Source organism: Pristiophorus japonicus, unplaced genomic scaffold (genome assembly GCF_044704955.1).
Source record: "Pristiophorus japonicus isolate sPriJap1 unplaced genomic scaffold, sPriJap1.hap1 HAP1_SCAFFOLD_62, whole genome shotgun sequence".
Classification (NCBI taxonomy): Eukaryota; Metazoa; Chordata; class Chondrichthyes; family Pristiophoridae; genus Pristiophorus; species Pristiophorus japonicus.
The window spans coordinates 4,093,537-4,117,838 of record NW_027254531.1 but is presented as its reverse complement, the minus strand read 5'-3'; the positions used below and the strand labels follow the sequence as shown (position 1 = coordinate 4,117,838).

Below are 24,302 nucleotides of genomic sequence, written 5' to 3'. Positions count from 1 at the left end.
TCACAGCTGCGACCAGGGGGCCGATACACAACTCCCACTTTTGTCTTAATTCCTTTCCTATCTCTTAATTCTACCCATAAAGTCTCCACGTCCGGCTTACTCGTAATTATATACTCGCTTAGAACTGAATCGTAGAATCATAGTTATTTACAGCACGGAAGAAGGATATTTCGGCACATTCGCTCAACGCCGGCCAACAAAGAGCTATCCAGAGGAATCCCATGTTCCAGCTTTGGTCCGTCGCCGTGTAGGTTATTGCACTTCAAGTGCATATCCAAGCGTGCTTTAAATGCTCCGAGGGTTTTTGCCTCTACCATCCTTTCAGGCAGTGAGTTCCAGACTCCCAACTTGCTCTGGGTGAAGACATTACCCTTCAATTCCCCTGTAAACTTGCAACCAACGACTTTAAATCTATCTCCCCTTCTTGTTGAACATTCTGCTCTGAAAAATAGGTCCTTCCTATCCACTCTCTCTCGGCCCCTCATAATTTTGAACACATCAATAATGTTTCGCCTCAGCTCCCTATGTTCTAATGAAAATAAACCCAGCCTATCGAATCATTATTCATAGCTAAAATTCTCCAGTCCAGGCAACATCCTCGTAAATCTCTTTTGCACCCTCTCTAGTTCAATTACATCTTTCCTGTAATGATGTGTACGCAGTAATCTAGCTGTGGCCCAAATAATGTTTTATATAGCTCAAGCATAACTTCACTGCTATTGTACAATATACCTCAGCTAATAAAGGTAAGTATGCCGCATGCCTTCTCAACTAGCACGTTTTCTTTGCATCCTGAAACAGGGAGACAATGATGAAATATTACAACAACAACTTGCATTTATGTAGCGCATTTAATATAGTTTGACGTCACAGGGTGCTCCACAACAGCTTAAACCAAATCAAATAATGTTGACACCGAGCCACATAAAAGAGATATTACGGCAGATGGCAAAAAACTTGGTCAAACAGGTAGGTTTTAAGGAGCATCAATCTTGACATCTTTTTGAAAGACCGTAAGCCCGGAATATTAATCAGTTTTATTTCCTCAAGGTCTGAAAGTTGTGAGAAGTTGGCTTTTGAAGTAGACTCATGGGTGTCGAATTCATTATATCATATAGGATATTCATTGGAAAAACAGGCTTTTCGGCCCAACCTGTCAATATCGCCGTTTGAGGCCTCTTTCCGCATCCAGCACTATCAGCATTCAGTTCTCCCTCATATATTTATCTAACCGCTCCTGACATGCATCTATAATATTTGATTCAACCACTTTGGTAGTAGCGAGTTCTACATTTTTACCACTCTCTGGCTAAAGAAGATTCTTCTTAATTCCCAATTTGATAGTTGCTGATTTTTCTTATATTGATGTTCTCTAGTGATACTCTTCCCCACAAGTGAAAACACTCTGTATCTACTCTGTCAAACATTTCAAGATATTAAAGGGCTCTATTAGGTCACCCCTCAGACTCCTCGTTTCGTTACAAAATAAATTGAGCCTGTCGATAATTTCCTGATAGTATACCATCTTCTCCACACCCTATCCAGTGCCTCGCTATCTTCTTTTTAATTTGGCGACCAGCATTGCATACAGTACGCCTAATGTGGTCTAACTATCGAGAGCTCTGAATTTGGTCAGTTTTGAAACAGGCGTGGCCCGCATATCATCTTTTGAGGAGACATTTCACAGCCATCCTGTAGCAACTAAAGGCCGTTTGCTTACAGAAGCTGATTGTACATTTTCAACATTCTCGATATGGGTGCACGGGCAGGACACGTCGGGAAGGGGACATTTTGCAGCGTATTTATGTACGGATGCAAAAAGCCTGAAATGGAATAGCCGAGTTCCGCTGGATGGCAGACGAGAGGTTAAGGCGTTGGACTGCGAATCGATTGTGCTCATTTACGTTGTTAATCGTTTGTTGTTGATAAACCTTCCAAGCATTTGACTGAATATGACATAAATTATGCTTTGAATCCAAATCTCATCAAAACTCTAATTTCCTGAAAACATAGGTTATCCATTAAGCTGACTAAGTCACGGTGATTTATTATATTTTCTTGAAATGCCAACTGAATTTACTGACTGGAGGAATTGTACTAACTCCACGTGATCGGCTCGGCACATCCTTGGGGCGAATTGCGAGCGGTGCGAGAACATCCTGCAGCAAAAACTGCAACTGAGTCATTAATCTTCTTTAAGGAAGGGGAAATGCCCCCTATACCTCATGCTATACAAGTGGGCACAGTTACATCCAAATCTCATCATGCTTAATCCCCTCTTCGCGGGACTGGAGAACCATTTTCAAGAAGGAGGCTCATGGTCTGCTCAGCAGAAAGTCAATGTTCTGCATGTTCTTTCATTCAGCTTTCCAACTGGACACAGGCGACCAATTGCCGTGCGAGCAATGCTGACTATTCTAAGTCAACAATATTGGAATGTGTTTACAAAACTAATTTTGAATATGTAACCTGTATTATCAAATAAGAATTTGCAGCATGAATAGCTCTTTATTGTCGTCTCTCTCGGCATTCTCATAATGAATACTCTACCTTAAGCCAACTGTAATTGGTGCTGCTTTGCTTCACTGCGAGCGCGAAGGGACACATCTGTGAAGATATTTGCCCCGAATTAACACTATTCCTGTGCTATTGTCCACATCTTTCTTACCCATTTCTGCCCTTGTTGCAGGTTAGATCAGCCCAGGCCGTCCATTGAAGCCTGATAACTCAATCAGCGAAAAGCAGAGAAATACAAGAGACAGAGACAGGTAGAGACAGAAAGAAGCATGCGAAGACAATATCAGAAAAGGTCATTGCATCTTGAGGGGAAATTCTTTTGCTCTCTTGAAATGTTGTAAAGCGTAAAAGATAATTGGGCGACGGTTTAAACGTGACTCGTTCCCTGGCGGATCTCTCAGGCGCTTAGATAGGGAAATGCAGCCCGCAACTAGAGCTCTTATTTGTTCGAGCACTGAATGGAGCTTTAAACAGTGTAGTGGCGAGCAGGTAAACTTGAGTGGATTTCAGACCCACAACAATAAATTATACGGCTATCGCAGGCAATTGCGGTTTGCTGCAAACTTTCACTTTCCAGCCTCGGAACCAGCCAACCCTGACCTGAAGGGCTATGTGGAAAGGACAGGAAAGTGGGACTAGCTGAGAGCTGGCACACTCTCGATGGGACGAGTGACCTCCTGCTGTGCGGTAATAATTCTATTAATTTACAATTGGACTTTGATAGGAATGGAATCGACAAGTTTGAATGTTTCTGTAGAACATAATCAGCGAGAAGTCCAATGCACGAGCCATTGCAACACTGAGCACAACATTTGTCGCGAAAAGTTCAGGAACATCCTTGTTTCTGTTGGAGGTGGTGCAGGAATTATGTGGAGATAACCAATGCGTTTACATATCTTCTCTTTGAAATCGAGCGTGTTTCCGGCACATTATTCTTTACATCAGAGTTACTGATTAAATGTTTATGCTGTTGTCACAGGAAAAACTCCCGAAGCATCCGAAACTCCCGTGGCTTTTCTGTGGCTCTGTTTACTCTCTTCCCTTCCTCCTGCACGCTGCCATTTGGTAACCTTGTTTTAAATGTTGCTCTGGTCGAGGGCATTCTACAGTCTCAGAACCCTACCGTTTCATATGTTTAGTAATTATGAAATTCATTGAGCTACAATGGCAGCGCTTGCGACAATACATTAAAAAGCGGTTTATTGGAAACACGTTGAGATCACAGTTTGGTTTTGCGCAGAATTGAACCTCTATCACTCAAGATTGACTGTTATATTTACAATAAACTGTATCTTGTTATAAATGTTGGCTCATTAGTTCCGTAGAATTAGATGAGGAATTGTTTGATCCCCTCATTTATCACATGTGGGGAACAGACACGGGTATTCATTGACAAATGGCCCACAGATTGCCACTGAGATAACCGGAGTGAGAGAGACAGACAGCACCGTGATACATGGCCGAATATACAAGACAGATGGATCAATAGAAAAAGGCCTCAGACATCACATGCAAAATCATCGGTTGCTCTAGGTGAAGCTCGAACTCACAACCTCGGCATTTCCCGGGCCTGCACTGTCATATAAGTACCGCGCGGTAACCGATTGCGCCACTAGAGCTGCCTGCATTGCGGTATCAGTGCTCCCATCATAGAGCTGCCTGTTCCATCTGTCTCACAAGCAAGAAGACAAAGATTCATCGAATCATTCAACACAGAAGGAAGCTGTTCATCCCATCGTGTCAGTGCCGGCTCTCTGCAAGAAGCCTTCAGTTATTGCGACTCCAAACTTTTTCGCCATAGACGTGTTTTATTTTCGTGTGCAATCCATTTTGTTATTTGTAATGAATTTGGATGTCCTTGCGGGAAATTTATAAATATATCTGTGCATCTATCTGTGATTTGTAAATTAAATTGTGTGGAACCTTGATAATCAAATTATTTGTGTTCATATCTTTGATTTTATAAATGTACTTGTTTTATGTCTGTTTTCTTTATGAATTTATCTCGAAGTATCGCTGTGCTATAATTGTATTTACGTTTATTTGCGAGGTGTTTAAAAGTAACATAGATAGAAAGGTATGCACAGAAAATACATTTATAACAAATACAGATGCTCCACAATACTATTATAAATAACTTTGTTGCATTCAAATGCATAAACACTAACATAGATATACAAAATATATTTATATCCCACAGAACAAATTGCAACAGAAACACCAAAATATACTTAGAGCAATCACTAATCAAAGAACATTGTACTCTCTACGGTCCTCAGCAAATTCTGATCTGCCTGTGTTTCCTGTGCTTGTGCTCAGTGTAAGGGAAGGTTTGGGCGAGCCGTGGTATATCGTTTCCCAAGGATGGGCTGAAATGTGGTGTCTGAGGCCACGTTCACTGCTATAGTTGATATATAATAATCAATTGGACTTGTGTAAAAAGGCATAATTACAACATCTACAGATGTTTCATCCTGGTACACAAATCCACTGGCAAATTAGTTCAATCCCTCACCCGCCCCAGTAGTTAACCTTCCCGCGAGCTCTCTTGATGTACAACGCGACGTACTGTAACAGGTCACTCCTGCGCCAGAACTGGTCCCAATGCCCCCGGATTCTGGAGCACAACCTCGTGCACCGTTTATCCAGACACACGTTGCCATTTCTAAATTCAATTGCGCGGTGCACTGGAAATAATCCATAGAATACCTTTGTGGTCCTGCTCATATATTTCCTCAATTGCACTTGAAACTGTGACTAAAGGAACTCATCCCCTTCATTACTTATGTCAATGGTTAGCACATAGATCACGGCTGCTCCCCTTCACCTCTCAGAATGTTCTGCACCGACTCAGTGATGTTCTTTACCTGGCAGCAGGGAGGATGCACACCACGCATGACTCACGTTTGCCATTGCATAAAGGTACTGACTGTTGAATCGCCAATGACGTCAACTTATGTTACTTTTTAGCTTCAAAAACAAAGTACTGCGAATCCTGTAAAACTGAAATGAAATCAGAAAATGTAGGATATACACAGCCAGTCAAGCAGCATCTCTAGAAAAAAACTTCTGATGACTGGTTTGTGATTAAATGTCATTGACGTGAAGCATCAACAATGCAATCCAGACACTGTCCGATATTGTAATCCTAAAGTGCCAGTTTGTGGGTATTGAAACCAATCCAGGTACCACGCATGAATCTGGGAGCTAAAGTGTCGTTGTTGTTCTTGTAAAGTCGCAACATCAGAGGACTGCAATGAAATGTCCAAGTCTTTAAGATAAATCATATATTTTACAGTTAATAAAACGAGCCAGTTAGAAAACACATTCAATCTACAAAATGGTTAACTTGTGCCGTTTAATTTCCGCCATGGGAGCCGGGGAAAAATACAGACTTTGGCTGTTTTTTAAATTGCAGTTCACTGCTGTTGCCACTAGTTTACTTTGAACAGTCTCCATTTGAACATTCTCACAGAGGCTGTCTGACTGGTTCACGAGTTCTCGATATCAATGTTTACTCACCCCTGTGACCACCACCTAGTTGTTAGGATGCAGCGCTCTATTCTCGTCGACACAGTTTCGATGCCCGTTCCGGGATTCATTAAATTAAAATGAAGCTTATTAAATTAATTTCATAACACTCTGTGAAAGATTAATAATTATTGCAATCGCCATTCACAACATGTCATATTCTGTTTCAGACTGAGGTAAATACATGGCAACAGAGAGCCTGCCAAACTTGAATCAGATTTTGTGCTTTGCGTGTGATGACATTTCAGCCGTTCTCAGATATGAGAGGCAGACGGGGAAGACTGACGGAAGGCAGACAGAGAGCGAAAGACAGGGGCAGAAGAGGGTGAATGGTGGAAGGGAGACAGTAAGTGACAGACAGGGTAGGCAGACGGGAGCTAGCCAGAAAGATAGCAAACTGGGCTGAGATAGAGAGAGACAGACAGACGGTGGGGTGAGGCAGTGAGAATGAGAGAGAGCGGTTGAGACAGAGGTTTAAGAGACAGATAAATAGCGAGTTGGCTGAAACAATCGGGGTAGATAGGGTGAGACGCCGAGTGATAAAGATGGGGGAGACAGCAACGGCAGACAGATGAAGGATAGAATAAAAGGAAAAGGAGGTGGGGTAGCATTGCTGGTTAAGGAGGAGATTAAGGCAATAGTTAGGAAGGACATTAGCTTGGATGATGTGGAATCAATATGGGTAGAGCTGCAGAACACCAAAGGGCAAAAAACGTTAGTGGGAGTTGTGTACAGACCTCCAAACAGTAGTAGTGATGTTGGGGAGGGCATCAAACAGGAAATTAGGGGTGCGTGCAATAAAGGTGCAGCAGTTATAATGGGTGACTTTAATATGCACATAGATTGGGCTAACCAAACTGGAAGCAATACGGTGGAGGAGGATTTTCTGGAGTGCATAAGGGATGGTTTTTTAGACCAATATGTCGAGGAACCAACTAGGGGGGAGGCCATCTTAGACTGGGTGTTATGTAATGAGAAAGGATTAATTAGCAATCTCGTTGTGCGAGGCCCCTTGTGGAAGAGTGACCATAATATGGTGGAATTCTGCATTAGGATGGAGAATGAAACAGTTAATTCAGAGACCATGGTCCAGAATTTAAAGAAGGCTAACTTTGAAGGTATGAGGCGTGAATTGGCTGAGATGGATTGGCGAATGATACTTAAGGGGTTGACTGTGGATGGGCAATGGCAGACATTTAGAGACCGCATGGATGAACTACAACAATTGTACATTCCTGTCTGGCATAGAAATAAAAAAGGGAAGGTGGCTCAACCGTGGCTATCAAGGGAAATCAGGGATAGTATTAAAGCCAAGGAAGTGGCATACAAATTGGCCAGAAATAGCAGCGAACCTGGGGACTGGGAGAAATTTAGAACTCAGCAGAGGAGGACAAAGGGTTTGATTAGGGCAGGGAAAATGGAGTATGAGAAGAAGCTTGCAGGGAACATTAAGACGGATTGCAAAAGTTTCTATAGATATGTAAAGAGAAAAAGGTTAGTAAAGACAAATGTAGGTCCCCTGCAGTCAGAATCAGGGGAAGTCATAACGGGGAACAAAGAAATGGCGGACCAATTGAACAAGTACTTTGGTTCGGTATTCACGAAGGAGGACACGAACAACCTTCCGGTTATAAAAGGGGTCGGGGGGTTTAGTAAGGAGGAGGAACTGAGGGAAATCCTTATTAGCCGGGAAATTGTGTTGGGGAAATTGATGGGATTGAAGGCCGATAAATCCCCAGGGCCTGATGGACTGCATCCCAGAGTACTTAAGGAGGTGGCCTTGGAAATAGTGGATGCGTTGACAGTCATTTTCCAACATTCCATTGACTCTGGATCAGTTCCTATGGAGTGGAGGGTAGCCAATGTAACCCCACTTTTTAAAAAAGGAGGGAGAGAGAAAACGGGGAATTATAGACCGGTCAGCCTGACATCGGTAGTGGGTAAAATGATGGAATCAATTATTAAGGATGTCATAGCAGTGCATTTGGAAAGAGGTGACATGATAGGTCCAAGTCAGCATGGATTTGTGAAAGGGAAATCATGCTTGACAAATCTTCTGGAATTTTTTGAGGATGTTTCCAGTAGAGTGGATAAGGGAGAACCAGTTGATGTGGTATATTTGGACTTTCAGAAGGCGTTCGACAAGGTCCCACACAAGAGATTGATGTGCAAAGTTAGAGCACATGGGATTGGGGGTAGTGTACTGACATGGATTGAGAACTGGTTGTCAGACAGGAAGCAAAGAGTCGGAGTAAATGGGTACTTTTCAGAATGGCAGGCAGTGACTAGTGGGGTACCGCAAGGTTCTGTGCTGGGGCCCCAGCTGTTTGCACTGTACATTAATGATTTAGATGAGGGGATTAAATGTAGTATCTCCAAATTTGCGGATGACACTAAGTTGGGTGGTAGTGTGAGCTGCGAGGAGGATGCTGTGAGGCTGCAGAGCGACTTGGATAGGTTAGGTGAGTGGGCAAATGCATGGCAGATGAAGTATAATGTGGATAAATGTGAGGTTATCCACTTTGGTGGTAAAAACAGAGAGACAGACTATTATCTGAATGGTGACAGATTAGGAAAAGGGGAGGTGCAAAGAGACCTGGGTGTCATGGTACATCAGTCATTGAAGGTTGGCATGCAGGTGCAGCAGGCGGTTAAGAAAGCAAATGGCATGTTGGCCTTCATAGCAAGGGGATTTGAGTATAGGGGCAGGGAGGTGTTGCTACAGTTGTACAGGGCATTGGTGAGGCCACACCTGGAGTATTGTGTACAGTTTTGGTCTCCTAACCTGAGGCAGGACATTCTTGCTATTGAGGGAGTGCAGCGAAGGTTCACCAGACTGATTCCCGGGATGGCGGGACTGACCTATCAAGAAAGACTGGATCAACTGGGCTTGTATTCACTGGAGTTCAGAAGAATGAGAGGGGACCTCATAGAAACATATAAAATTCTGACGGGGTTAGACAGGTTAGATGCAGGAAGAATGTTCCCAATGTTGGGGAAGTCCAGAACCAGGGGTCACAGTCTAAGGATAAGGGGTAAGCCATTTAGGACCGAGATGCGGAGGAACTTCTTCACCCAGAGAGTGGTGAACCTGTGGAATTCTCTACCACAGAAAGTTGTTGAGGCCAATTCACTAAATATATTTAAAAAGGAGTTAGATGAGGTCCTTACTGCTAGGGGGATCAAGGGGAATGGCGAGAAAGCAGGAATGGGGTACTGAAGTTGAATGTTCAGCCATGAACTCATTGAATGGCGGTGCAGGCTAGAAGGGCCGAATGGCCTACGCCTGCACCTATTTTCTATGTTTCTATGTTTCTATGTTTCTATGAGTAGACAGAGACAGAGAGAGAGGCATACAGGAGAGAGAGGACCAGAAAGACCTACGAGGAGGGAGAATAAGAGAGACATATGGGGGATCAGAGCGAGAGACAGACATGGGTAGGAGAGTGGGAAAATAGACTGATGGAGACAGGCGGTGGAAAAAGACAGAGAGAGGCAGGTGGGGAGAAAGACGGAGGAGTCAGACCGGTAATACACCGAGAGAGAGAGAGAGAGAGATCGTACGGTAGCAGAATGGGAATGTTACTGAACTCCTAATCCAGAGGCCTGGTCCAAAGTTTCCGAGATATAACTTGAGATCCTGCAAAGGCAGCTGAGGAATTTAAATTCAGTTAATTGCATCAATCTGAATTTAAAGAGCTAGTATAAGAAATGACCATGATAATACTGGAGTGTCGTAACAATTCATCTGGTTCACTAATAGCCTTTAGGGGATGAAGGAGAGAGTGATACAGCAGACGGAAACGGGCAAGTCAGAAATAGAACAGAAGGACCAGACAGACACAGCAAAGTTCGGGAGAGAGACAGCCAGAAAGGGGAGACAGCGAGGGTGACAAACGGTGGAGTTAAACAGGAGGGAGACAGGGATGTCGCGACAGAGGAAGGCAGTAAGAGAAGTAGGTTGACAGACTGTGGGGCCAGACGGTACGAGAACTTCAAGGGACAGACTGTAGAGACAGACGGGAGAGGGGTGGAGGGGGAGAGACTAATGGGCACAGACGGGGAGACGGAAAAAGAGATAACAGCAGAGGAAAGAAAAATACAGTGGGCGTCAGACGGAGAGACAGGCGGGAGGGGCACAAAGAAAGACAGGCGGGGGTTACACACGTGGCGAGAAAGTCGACGGAGTGATAGATAGGACGAGAGAGTGTTGGAAACAGATGGCGAGACAGAAAGAAAGACAGATGTGAGGAGACAGAGAAAGAAAAATAAACGGGGAGACTCTTTCCAATCTCGCTCTCTCGTCTAATTTTAGTATATAACAATGTAACTGACACTGAAAATAGTATCGTGGAACATAAAGTTGCAAAGAGACGTTTATTAAGTGTTTGCGAAAAAAACTGTGCAGTGATAGGTCCCTGTGGCGAAGTGTAAATTCTTCCACATTGAACCTAAGAACGATGGATCAGAGTATATTATACTTCGACACTGTGCCTGACAATGATATTTAGTAGTGCAAGTTCTGTAATCTCTCCTAATCCTCCGGTTTTTGCTGGTCATAATTCACCTGTCTTTTGAACACCAAATGCCCCTGTTTCTGAAACTCCTAATTTCGTGTAGCCGGTGTCTGAATTCCCCATGTTTCAGAAGCTCCTTATCCCTCTGTTTCATGAGCTCCTTATCCCACTGTTTTAGGAGCTCGTTATCCCTCTGTTTCAGGAGCTCCTATTTCCATGTTTCGAACTCCTTATTCCCCAATTTCTGCAGCTCCTAATTCTCCATTTTCTTGGACTCCTCATTGCTCTGATTCAGCTGTTTCTGTTTCCCCAGTTTCTGGAGCTCCTCATTTCCCTGCGTCAGGAACTCCAGATTATCCTCTTTCTGGCGCTCCAATTCCACTGTTTCTGCAGCTGCTCGTTCTACTGTTTCAGTAGCTTCTTTTTCCCTTGTTTTGGAGTAACTAATGTCCCTGTCACTGGAGCTCATATTTCCCCTGTATCAAGTGATCCTAATTCATTTCTTTCTTTAACTCCTATCTCTCCTTTTCTGCTGCTCCTAATTCCCCTGCTTTACAAGGTAAAGTGCTGGAGCTCTTAATTTTCCTCTTCCTAATTACCTTATTTCTAGAGCTCCTCCTTTCCCTGATTATGATGCCCTCTCCTAACTCCCCAGTATTTAGAGCTAAGAACTGGAGCGGTCTAGCAATTTCTCTGTTTGTGGAGCTCTCTGCTAATTTTCAGGTTTCTGTCATGATCTCCTAATTCGCCTATTTCTGGTGGCCCTTCAGAAATCCCTCGTATCCGGAGGTCCTGATTACACTGTTTCCGTTGATCCTCATTCTCCGTGTTTCTGGAGATTCTAATTCAACTGTTTCTTGATTTATTTCCTCTCATTTTAGGGCTCTCTCATTCCGCTGTTGCTGTAGATCAACCAATGCTGCTGTTTCTGGAGCTCCTAATTCCCGTTTCTGGAGCTTCAAATTTCCCTGTTTGCAGAGCTCCTACTTCCCCTGTTTCTGCTGCCCTATCCCAATTCATACTTTTTATGAATATCCTAACTCCGCTGTTCCAGCAGCTCCTACTTCTGCTGTATCTGGTGCACTTAACTCCACGTGTGTACAGTCACTCAACGACGTAATGGAAAGCCGTTTGCTTTAAGAAGCGGATGGCACATTTACAACATTGTCGATCTGGTTGCTTAAGCAGGACAAGCGGTGAAGTGGACATTCTTGCAGGATATTTCTGCTTGGATGCAAAAAGCAGGAATTTGAATGCCTAACGTTGCTGCAAACGGTAGACGATGTGGCCCAGAGTTTAAGGCGAATAACTGCTAATCCATTGTGATCTGCATGCTCAGGTCCGAATCCCAGACTCGTTCTTATTGTGTTAAACGTTGGAATCCTTTTGTTGTTTTGTCAATCACATAAAGCCTCATGGCCAAATTTGCCTTTTACTGTCAAGGATGCTGCACTTTGGTCATGTCATGTCTCAAATTAATGTAGGGCCTGTAATTCCGGCCTGACTGGGTCTGTACGGAATATGTATGCAACCAGCACGGACTCACAAAAGCCCTTCCTTGGCGTGCGAGGCGCATGCACTGAAAATCAGGTTTCCCAATGTCAAATTCTTGCTTGACAGATCGAACGCTCTTCAGCAGAAGGATATTCGATGGGTGAGTATGCGCTATTTGCTACCTATTGCTCAGCGAATGTCCTTAAATTTCTTGCGCCTGGGAAAAGCTGGCGCATAGCCTACTTTTATCAGCATAAGTGTTTTAAAACATGTAAAAAAATATAAAAACATCTACAAATAAAATGTAATAACATTTTTATGTTTAAAAAATCTGTTCACTGAGGAAGGTTTATTTTAAACCCTAAATAACAAACTTTTTTTTAAATTCGAAAAATATATTTTTTTCTAACACATTTGTTAACTTTAATTTAAATTAATATTAAATACGTGAGGTGTTTTTTTTTAACTTTTTATGTGTGTTTGGTTGATGGGGGCGTTTTCATTCGTAATATTGAGAACCCCTACTGAAGGAGATGCTATTATTACAAATGATAATACTGTACCTTCTTTCGCTGTCCAGAGCCACGTGAATCCAGCTTATCCCCCCACAGTTCCAAGACTTGAATGTGCTGCGAAGGGCGGGAAGAGAATGCCTCAGATGCGGACGGTGCAGGAGCAAAAGGTAGTTGTGGAACGTTATCACTATTTTCAGCTGAGCGCCTGGGGGAAGCCGAGCACAATGACTTCAGGACCAATATATTCATCAAAGGTAAAATTTACGTTCTTATGTTCTTATTCGCAAGATTATGGGGAGGGGGACTAATTTGATCGCTCTCTCAGAGACACAGCACAACCAAGTTGGGCCGAATAGCTTTCTTCACTGCCGTCAAAATATGCCCTTTTAATATAGAATGGGTTACGCACTTTACTGTCGGCTGCTCCTTGGTCTAGGGGTATGATTCTCTCTTTGGGATTATCACAGTGGAAAGGCGAGAGGTCCCGGATTAGTTTGTGTCTGTCTAAATGGATTTGCTGTCAGTCCAGGATCAATCTGTGTCTGTTTTCAAAGGGATTTGCTCTCAGACCCGGGTCATTCTGGGCCGGTTTAAAATTAAAGAACTCGCAGTCCAAGAACATTCTTTATCTGCTTCAGGGGTATTTGCTTTCATACCCAGTCAAGGGTCATTCTGCATCTGTATAAAAGGGATGTGCTTGCAGTCCCGGATCATTCTGTGTCTGTTTAAACGGGATGGTTGTCAGTTCCGGTGCATAATCTTTCCCTTTAAGACGGATTTTCACATAGTCCCGGATCACCATGTATATTTTGAAAAGGAGTGTGATTTCAGCTGTGATGACCGAATTAAGCTGTCGTGTTCCAAGTTCCAAGCCCAGATAAATTGCGCACCCAGATAGCAGCGTTTCTGTTCATTTACTTGAAATATGCTCAGCTTTTCCAAAACCCACTCCTTGATATAGCTGTTGCCCCTAATTTGCTCGGAATATAAACAACAACAATGTTTTTCCTCATTGCAGCAGCCGCGTGGCTTAATGGATAAGGCGTCTGATTTTGATTACAACCGCGACGTTATCAGAAATTTGCAGGCTGGAATCTTGCTGCTGTAAATTAACTCGCTGCGGGAACTGTTCTATTCTTTGTTGTCATTCTGCCACAAAACCAGTCATCTAGTGCAGTCACTGACATGAAGGAAAGGAAGGCTGTTTGCTTCAAGAAGCTAATGGCACATTTTCACTGTCGATCTGGTTGCACGGGCAGAAAAAGCGGTGAAGTAGATTTTCTTCAACATTATTTGTGTTTGGATGCAAAAACCAGCAGATTCAATTGCTGACTTAGCTAGCAATAGGAGACGAGGTGGCCGTAAAACTTCAGATGAAGATCTCCTAATCCAGTGTGCTGTGCATGCGTGAGTTCGAATTCCATCCTCGTCGTTATGAGGTTAAGCAATTGACCCTTTCGGTTATTTTTTCAATCATATTTAATCTCATGGCCAAATTCAACATTTAGTGACAAGGATGCTGCACTTTGGTCATGTAATGTTTCAAATTAATAATATATTGATCAAAGGGAAAACATTAGCAGGGCTATGATCATGGGGTCTAATTACATGGTCTCTGAGAGACAGTACATGCAGGATGGGCCGAATAGTGAACTAACGTCAGAGTCTGAGCCCGAAGCTTGTCGCTGTCGGCGGCTCGTTGGTCCAGGGTTGAGCTTCTCGCTTCGAGATTTTCATAATTCAAATGTAAGAGATCTCGTTTTCAAATCCCGAACGAGCTCCGCTATCTTTTAGACAAAATCCGCTTCTCACAGCCGGTCGACATGTGAGAAAAATTAAAATTTTAAATGAAAACGTGTAATTTCCCGCAGTTGTTCCCATGGCGTCCAAATCGCAGAGTTTCACAGAAACAAGGTGACATTTACTAATTGAGTAACATTTAAATATCTCAGATTTTGATCCCTCTGTTTTTTTTGTCAATCACATTTAACCTCAATGCCAAATTCACTTTTCACTGACAAGGATGCAGCTCTTTGGTAATGTAATGTCTCAAATTTATAATATATTCATCAAAGGGAAAACATTAGCAGTACTATGGAGAGGGGGACTCATCAGATCGGTCTCTCAGAGTCAGCACAGGCACGATGGGCTGAATAGTAAACTACCGTCAGAATCTGAGAGTTACACTCCTCATTGTCGGCGGCTCGTTGGTCTAGGGATATGATTCTCGCTTTGGGATTTTCACAATTGACATGCGAGAGGTCCCGGGTTCAAATCCCGGACGAGCCCTGCCAACTTTTAGTCAAAGAACCGCTTCTGAGCAGGTCGACATGTGAGAAAACGTACACATTTCAAATTAAAACGTGTGATGTCGCTCCGTTGTTCCCACATCGTCCAAATCCTGGAGTTTCCCAGGAGCAAAGTGAAACTCACCGAACTGAGTAAAATTAAAGTATCTCAGATGTACTCGGCTCTGTTTCTCATTGGACAAGCAAAACCTGTGTTTAATTCCGACCAATACTTGATCAGTATATCTTCGTTTCTGCACGAATGAACTCACCTCCATTGGGATAAGCACACATTCAGCGTCAATCTCAACTTCAACGTGAAGCAAACTCTGCCCTGAATATGAATGCATCCTGTTTCTCGAGCGCTGAGAAGGTGACTTTTGAATTAATCCCTTGGCTGCCGAATTCAAACCGGATAAGAAATCAATCCGGGAGGCCAAGCTGCCTGGTCAGATTAAAAGGCCCTATATTTCAGGCATGTTATAGTCTTCTGGCCTCAACACTAGGTTCAGCATATCGGATCGTAAGCATCACTACCATTGTCTGGTAATGGCGTTGACACCTATATTTTAGGCATTTTATCGGCTTCTGGCCTCAGCATTAGCTTGAACATATGGGATCATAAGGACCGCTCCCATTGTCAGATAATGGTTCTGCTGTTCCCACTAACACCATTCCTGGACGATTCTTTGTTACTTTATTCCCCGATCACCACCCACTTCGCCGTTTCCCCGTTGTGCCATTTATTATTTAATCACTTCTGCGTTCCACAGTATCACAGCCATTCCTTTTTGTCCTTTCACGCTGCCTATATTTTCCAGGCGCTGATTTTGTTGAAAAAGTCAGGAATCTTTAACTTTTCCCTAAACCATCTGAATGATTATCCTATTGAACGTGAAAACGTGAAAATTTACTTTTTGTCGGGTTGGTTTTACTTCCCTCCCTCCTTCCTGCCTGTCTATCAACTGTGGCTTCAATAACCTTCGCAGACCCGCGTGGTCCTCAGCCCCCCGTTTATTCACACACAGCACAATTGCCTTCAAGAATGACAGAAATCCCACTTTTTTATTTTAAAAAAAGGAACTGCTGTAAGTCAAGGGTCATTCTGGATCTGTACAAGAGGGGTGTGCTTGCAGTCCCGGATCATTTGGTGTCTGTTTAAACGGGATGGTTGTCAGTTCCGGTTCATAATTTGCTCTTTTAAGACGTATTTTATCAAAATGCAGGATCATCCTGTATAGTTTTAAAAATAATGTGATTTCAGCTGCGATGGCCGAATTGTAAAACTGTTGTGATTCAAGCTACATTGACGTTGCCTGTGCCCGTGCGCATCCATATCGCAGCGCATCTATTCATTACTCGAAATATGCTCATGTTTTTCGAAATTCACTCCTTGATATAACCCTTGTCCCAAATTTACTCTCAATATAAAAAAACAACAAATGTTGCGCCAACGGCAGCGGCCGCTTTCTCGAATGGATTAAGCATCTGACTTCGGTTCTTACCGCGATTTTATCAGAAGATTGCAGGTTCGAGTCTTGCCACGGTCAACTTACTCGCCGTGTGAAATTTTATATTTATTATTTTGATTCTGCCTCAAAACCAACCATCTCGTACAGTCACTCACCTGATGTAAAGGAAGGCTGTTTGCTTTAAGAAACTAATGGCACATTTTCATCACTGCCGATCTGGTTGCGTGGGCAGAACAGGTGGTGAAGTAGACTTTCTTGCACATTATTTCTGTTTTGATGCAAAAAGGAGTGGATAGATGTCTGACGTTGCTGTAAGTAGGAGACGAGGTGGCCGAGAGGTTCAGTCGATGGACTGCTAAGCCAGTGTGCTCCCAATCTCGTCATTATTGTGTTAAACATTTGACCCCTCTCGTTTTTTTGTTAATCACATTTAACCTCATTGCCAAATTCAACTTTTTACTGACAAGGATGCAGCTCTTTGGTAATGTAATGTCTCAAATTAATAATATATTCATCAAAGGAAAAACATTAGCAGGACTATGGAGCGTGGGACTCATCAGATAGGTCTCTGAGAGTCAGCACAGGCACGATGGGCCGAATACTAAACTACCGTCACAATCTTAGAGCTACGGTTTTTGTTGTGGGCGGCTCGTTAGTCTAGGGGTATGATTCTCGCTTTGGGATTTTTACAATTGAAATGCGAGCGGTCCCGGGTTCAAATCCCGGACGAGCCCTGCCGACTTTTAGTCAAAGAAACGCTTCTGAGTCGGTCGACATATGAGAAAAGAGACAAATTTCAAATGTGTGATTTCGCTCCGTTGTTCCCACATCGTCCAAATCCTGGAGTTTCCCAGGAGCAAAGTGAAACTCACCGAACTGAGTAAAATTAAAGTATCTCAGATGTTCTCGGCTCTGTGTCTCATTGGACAACCTAAACCCGTGTTTGGTTCCGGCCAATCCTTGATCAATATATCTTAATTTTCGCATGCATGAGGTCACCTCCATTGGGATAAGCATACATTCGGCGTCAATCTCCACTTCAACGTGAAAGATACTCTGCCCTGAATATGAGTGCGTCCTGTTTCTCTCGCGCCGAAAAGATGTGAGAAGCTGGCTTTTGAATTGGTCCCTTGGCTGCCGAATTCAAAACATGCAGGAAATCAATCCGGGGTGGCCAAGCTGCCTGGTCTAATTAAAAGGCGTTCACACCCTATATTTCAGGCATGTTATAGTCTTCTGCCCTCAACATTAGGTTCAGCGTATCGTATCATAAGCACTGCTCCCATTGTCTGGTAATGGTTCTGCTGTTCCCACTAACACCTCCTGTGGACCATCCTTTGTTACTTTATTGCCCGCTTACCACCTACTTTGCCTTTTTCGCATTGTGTCATTTATTATTCAATCACTCCTACGCTCCACTGTATCACAGACTTTCCCTTTTGTCCTTCCTCGCTGCCTATTTTTTCTAGGCGCTATTTTTGTTGAAAAAATCTGTAAACTTTACATTTTTCCGAAAATATCAGAATGATCATCTGACTGAACGTGAACCCGCGATCTTCATCCACAGAATCTGCACGACCTGCTGAGTTTTACAGAATACTCTGTTTTTGTTCATTCTGTTTCCGCATCCCTTTTAAGGTGATGTGCTGATGGTCGGGGTCATACTCTGTCTCTCTAAAATGGTGTGCGATCAGTACCGGTTCGTTCTGTGTCTGTTTAAAAGAGATGTGCTGTCTGTCCCGAATTTCAAACTTCAAATTTCAAAAACTGCCTTTGGAGGGTGCACGAATTTAGTTTGTTTGTGTGTTTGTGTAAGCGAGACAGTGTGTGCTAACATGCTGCGCGATCTTACTGTGCATTTCATGTCATGGGGGAAAAACGGCATTATTTGCAACTTGAAGCCACACTGATTTGATTGAACACGCATTGGAGGATTGCCTGACAGGAGAAGAATCTGCTGTGGGAATTTGCTATTCCACATCTGAAAGAAGGCAAATGACATGAGTTAGAAACAGCGATTTTAGCGAAAGCTTGCGCATGGGCTGTGTGGCATGATGACCTCCTTCCCCCTTATTTTCAAATACAAATCAAATCAAGACAAGACAAACATGACTGACTGACTTTGTTTAGGTATATATATATTTCAATATTTATATATATGTATATTTATATACATTCCCTACTTGCTAACTTTCACAATAAATGTGTTTTTTCTGTTCTGCTCTGGGCTCTGTTACATTTGACCTCTTTCACAACACAAGCAGCTGCTGTCGCGATTTTAAAAGATCGCCTTTGTTGCCCACATCTTCCCTCGTGGCTTGTCTTCCACCATGGGCTTACTGTGTTTGGGTATTTACTGACTGCACCACCTGATTTCCAGTGGAATTCATCCAGTCACATAGCCTTCGTTTAATCAAAAATATATAGATTACGAAACAATTATTTATTTATTTAAATCAAATCAGATTAAAATTTTTGAAATAAAACTGTAAATTTATTTATTTTCTTATTATGATAAATATATATATATTTCAAATTGGCTTTTTGTCTGGGTTGGTTTTACTTCCCTCCCTCCTTTCTGCCTGTCGATCACCCGTGGCTTCAACAACCGTCCCAGCTGCGCGTGGTCTTGCGACCCACGCTCACTCACGCACAGCACAGTTGCCTTCAGGAATGATAGAAATCCCACTTTATTCTTTTGAAACGGAACTACTGTCAATCATGGGTCATTCTACATGTGTAAGTGGGATGTACTTGCAGTCCCGGATCATTCAGTGTCAGTTTAAACGGGGTGGTTGTCAGTTCCGGTTTATGTGAGTGAACTCTAACATTGTTGTTGCCAATTTAAGTGTATCTAAGGGTTAAGTCATGGCAGGAGAGCTTGGTCGGGTGTTATGCTCCTCCTGTATCTTGTGGGAACTCAGGGACGATACCAGTGTCCCTGACGACTACATGTGCGGGAAGTGTATCCTCCTCAAGCTCCTGACGGTCCGCGTTACGGAGTTGGAGCTGAGGGTGGATTCACTCTGGAGCATCCACGATACTGAGAATGACGTGAGTAGCACGTGTAGCGAGTTGGTCGTACCGCAGGGAAAGGGTCCACAGCCAGATAGGGAATGGAAGACCAACAGGAAGAGCAGTGCAAGGAAGGTAGTGCAGGGGCCCCCTGTGGTCATCCCCCTGCAAAACAGATACACTGCTTTGGGTACTGTTGGGGGGGATGACTCATCAGGGGAGAGCAGCAGCAGCAAAGTTTATGGCACCGTGGCTGGCTCTGCTGCACAGGAGGGCAGGAAAAAGAGTGGGAGTGCGGCAGTGATAGGGGATTCAATTGTAAGGGGAATAGATAGGTGTTTCTGCGGCCGCAACCGAGACTCCAGGATTGTATGTTGCCTCCCTGGTGCAAGGGTCAAGGATGTCTCGGAGCGGGTGCAGGACATTCTAAAAAGGGAGGGAGATCAGCCAGTTGTCGAGGTGCACATTGGTACCAACGACATAGGTAAAAAAAGGGATGAGGTCCGACAAAATGATTTTAAGGAGCTAGGAGCTAAATTAAAAATTAGGACCTCAAAAGTAGTAATCTCGGGATTGCTACCAGTGCCACGTGCTAGTCAGAGCACGGATCGCAGGATAGCGCAGATGAATGCGTGGCTTGAGCAGTGGTGCAGCAGGGAGGGATTCAAATTCCTGGGGCATTGGAACCGGTTCTGGGGGAGGTGGGACCAGTACAAACCGGACGGTCTCCACCTGGACAGGACCGGAACCAATGTCCAAGAGGGAGTGTTTACTAGTGCTGTTGGGGAGGAGTTAAACTAATATGGCAGGGGGATGGGAACCAATGCAGGGAGACAGAGGGAAACAAAAAGGAGGCAAAAGACAGAAAGGAGTTGAGGAAAAGTGGAGGGCAGGGAAACCCAAGGCAAAGAACAAAAAGGGCCATTGTACAGCAAAATTCTAAAAGGACAAAGGGACTTAAAATAACAAGCCTGAAGACTTTGTGTCTTAATGCAAGGAGTATCCGCAATAAGGTGGATGAATTAACTGTGCAAATAGATGTTAACAAATATGATGTGATTGGGATTACGGAGACGTGGCTCCAGGATGATCAGGGCTGGTAACTCAACATCCAGGGGTATTCAACATTCAGGAAAGATAGAATAAAAGGAAAAGGAGCTGGGGTAGCATTGCTGGTTAAGGAGGAGATTAAGGCAATCGTTGGGAAGGATATTAGCTTGATGATGTGGAATCTATATGGGTAGAGCTGCAGAGCACCAAAGGGCAAAAAACGTTAGTGGGAGTTGTGTACAGACCTCCAAACAGTAGTAGTGATGTTGTGGAAGCCATCAAACAGGAAATTAGGGGTGCATGCAATAAAGGTGCAGCAGTAATAATGGGTGACATTAATATGCACATAGATTGGGTTAACCAAACTGGAAGCAATACGGTGGAGGCGGATTTCCTGGAGTGCATAAGGGATGGTTTTTTAGACCAATATGTTGAGGAACCAACTAGGGGGGAGGCCATCTTAGACTGGGTGTAGTGTAATGAGAGAGGATTAATTAGCAATCTCGTTGTGCGAGGCCGCTTGGGGAAGAGTGACCATAATATGGTGGAATTCTGCATTAGGATGGAAATGAAACAGTTAATTCAGAGACCATGGTCCAGAACTTAAAGAAGGGTAACTTTGAAGGTATGAGGCGTGAATTGCCGAGGATAGATTGGCGAATGATACTGAAGGGGTTGACTGTGGATGGGCAATGGCAGACATTTAGAGACCACATGGATGAACTACAACAATTGTACATTCCTGTCTGCCGTAAAAATAAAAAAGGGAAGGTGGCTCAACCGTGGCTATCAAGGGAAATCAGGGATAGTATTAAAGCCAAGGAAGTGGCATACAAATTGGCCAGAAATAGCAGCGAACCCGGGGACTGGGAGAAATTTAGAACTCAGCAGAGGAGGACAAAGGGTTTGATTAGGGCAGGGAAAATGGAGTACGAGAAGAAGCTTGCAGGGAACATTAAGACGGATTGCAAAAGTTTCTATAGATATGTAAAGGGAAAAAGGTTAGTAAAGACAAACGTAGGTCCCCTGCAGTAGAATCAGGGGAAGTCATAACGGGGAACAAAGAAATGGCGGACCAATTGAACAAGTACTTTGGTTCGGTATTCACTAAGGAGGACACGAACAACCTTCCGGATATAAAAGGAGTCAGAGGGTCTAGTAAGGAGGAGGAACTGAGGGAAATCCTTATTAGTCGGGAAATTGTGTTGGGGAAATTGATGGGATTGAAGGCCGATAAGTCCCCAGGGCCTGATGGACTGCATCCCAGAGTACTTAAGGAAGTGGCCTTGGAAATAGTGGATGCATTGACAGTCATTTTCCAACATTCCATTGACTCTGGATCAGTTCCTATGGAGTGGAGGGTAGCCATTTAAAAAAGGAGGGAGAGAGAAAACAGGGAATTATAGACCGGTCAGCCTGACATCGGTAGTGGGTAAAATGATGGAATCAATTATTAAGGATATCATAGCAGTGCATTTGGAAAGAGGTGACATGATAGGTCCAAGTCAGCAGGAATTTGTGAAAGCGAAATCATGCTTGACAAATCTTTTGGAATTTTTTGAGGATGTTTCCAGTATAGTGGACAAGGGAGAACCAGTTGATGTGGTATATTTGGACTTTCAGAAGGCTTTCGACAAGGTCCCACACAAGAGATTGATGTGCAAAGTTAAAGCACATGGGATTGGGTGTAGTGTGCTGACATGGATTGAGAACTGGTTGTCAGACAGGAAACAAAGAGTATGATTAAATGGGTACTTTTCAGAATGGCAGGCAGTGACTAGTGGGGTACCGCAAGGTTCTGTGCTGGGGCCCCAGCTGTTTACACGATACATTAATTATTTAGACGAGGGGATTAAATGTAGTATCTCCAAATTTGCGGATAACACTAAGTTGGGTGGCAGTGTGAGCTGCGAGGAGGATGCTATCAGGCTGCAGAACGAGTTGGATAGGTTAGGTGAGTGGGCAAAGGCATTGCAGATGAATATACTGTGGATAAATGTGAGGTTATCCACTTTGGTGGTAAAAACAGAGAGACAGACTATTATCTGAATGGTGACAGATTAGGAAAAGGGGAGGTGCAATGAGACCTGGGTTTCATGGTACATCAGTCATTGAAGGTTGGCATGCAGGTACAGCAGGCGGTTAAGAAAGCAAATGGCATGTTGGCCTTCATAGCGAGGGGATTTGAGTGCAGGGGCAGGGACGTGTTGCTACAGTTGTACAGTGCCTTGGTGAGGCCACACCTGGAGTATTGTGTACAGTTTTGGTCTCCTAACCAGAGGAAGGACATTCTTGCTATTGAGGGAGTGCAGCGTAGGTTCACCAGACTGATTCCCGAGATGGCGGGACTGACCTATCAAGAAAGACTGGATCAACTGGGCTTGCATTCACTGGAGTTCAGAAGAATGAGAGGGGACCTCATAGAAACGTTTAAGATTCTGAAGGGGTTAGATAGGTTGGATGCAGGAAGAATGCTCCCAATGATGGGGAAGTCCAGAACCAGGGGACACAGTCTAAGGATAAGGGGTAAGCCATTTAGGACCGAGATGAGGAGGAACTTCTTCACCCAGAGAATGGTGAACCTGTGGAATTCTCTGCCACAGAAAGTTGTTGAGGCCAATTCACTAAATATATTCAAAAAGGAGTTAGATGTAGTCCTTACTAGTAGGGGGATCAAGGGGTATGGCGAGAAAGCAGGAATGTGGTACTGAAGTTGCATGTTCAGCCATGAACTCATTGAGTGGCGGTGCAGGCTAGAAGGGCCGAATGGCCTACTCCTGCACCTATTTTCTATGTTTCTGTGTTTCTATGTTTTGACCTTTTAAGACGTATTTGCTCAGAATGCCGGATCATCCTCTATCGTTTTTAAAGGGGTGTGATTTCAGCTGCGATGACCGATTGTTAAACTATTGTGTTTCAAGCTACATTGACGTTGACGCATCCATATTGCAGCGCCTCTATTCATTACTCGAAATATGCTCATGTTTTCCCACATCCATTTCTTGAAATAAACCCCTGTCCCAAATTTGCTCTCAAGATAAAAAAAAACACAAATTTTGCGCCGATGGCAGCGGTCGCATGGCCTAATGCATAAGGCGTCTGATTCGATTGTAACCACGATATTATCAGAAAATTGCAGGAGCGAGTTCTGCCGTGGTCAACTAACTCGCCGCGTGAAATTTTACTTCTATGCTTTGATTCTGCCTCAAAACCAAACATCTCGGACAGACACTCACCTGAAATAAAGGAAGGATGTTTGCTATAAGAAGGTAATGGCACATTTTCATCACTGTCGATCTGGTTCCACGGGCAGAACAGGCGGTGAAGTCGACTTTTTTGCACGTTATTTCTGTTTGGTTGCAAAATGGATGGATGTCTGACGTTGCTGTAAATAGGAGACGAGTTGGCCGAGAGTTTCAGGCGATGGACTGCTAATCCAGTGTGCTCCCACCCTCGTCGTTATTCTGTTAAACCTTTTACCCCTGTGGATTTTTTTGTCAATCACATTCAACCTCATTGCCAAATTCACTTTTTAGTGACAAGGATCAACTCTTTGGTAATGTAATGTCTCAAATTAATAATATATTCATCAAAGGGAAAACATTAGCAGGACAATGGAGAGGGGGACTCATCAGATCGGTCTCTGAGAGTCAGCACAGGCACGATGGGCCGAATAGTAACCTACCGTCAGAATCTGAGATCTACGCTCCTCGTTGTCGGCGGCTCGTTGGTCTAGGGGTATGATTCTCGCTTTGCGATGTTCAAGATTGGAAATGCAAGAGGTCCCGCGTTCAAATCCCGGATGAGCCCTGCCAACTTTTAGTCAAACAACCGCTTCTGAGCCGGTCGACAGATGAGAAAAAAGACATATTACAAATTAAAACGTGTGATTTCGCTCCGTTG

The 24,302-nt window shown here is 43.7% G+C and overlaps 3 non-coding genes across 3 annotated transcripts; 2 read left to right on the top strand and 1 right to left on the bottom strand.

The window, feature by feature from the left end:
• Positions 1-4,042: 4,042 nt before the first annotated feature.
• trnai-uau (transfer RNA isoleucine (anticodon UAU)) lies at positions 4,043-4,136 on the bottom strand. The gene is made up of 2 exons: positions 4,099-4,136; positions 4,043-4,078 (listed from the first exon to the last, which is right to left on the bottom strand). It is a non-coding gene; the product is annotated as a tRNA-Ile (tRNA).
• Positions 4,137-14,775: 10,639 nt separating this feature from the next.
• Positions 14,776-14,863, top strand: trnap-ugg (transfer RNA proline (anticodon UGG)). Its single transcript is given in 2 exon segments — positions 14,776-14,811; positions 14,828-14,863. It is a non-coding gene; the product is annotated as a tRNA-Pro (tRNA).
• A 2,117-nt stretch (positions 14,864-16,980) lies between these two features.
• trnap-ugg (transfer RNA proline (anticodon UGG)) lies at positions 16,981-17,068 on the top strand. Its single transcript is given in 2 exon segments — positions 16,981-17,016; positions 17,033-17,068. It is a non-coding gene; the product is annotated as a tRNA-Pro (tRNA).
• Positions 17,069-24,302: the final 7,234 nt, after the last annotated feature.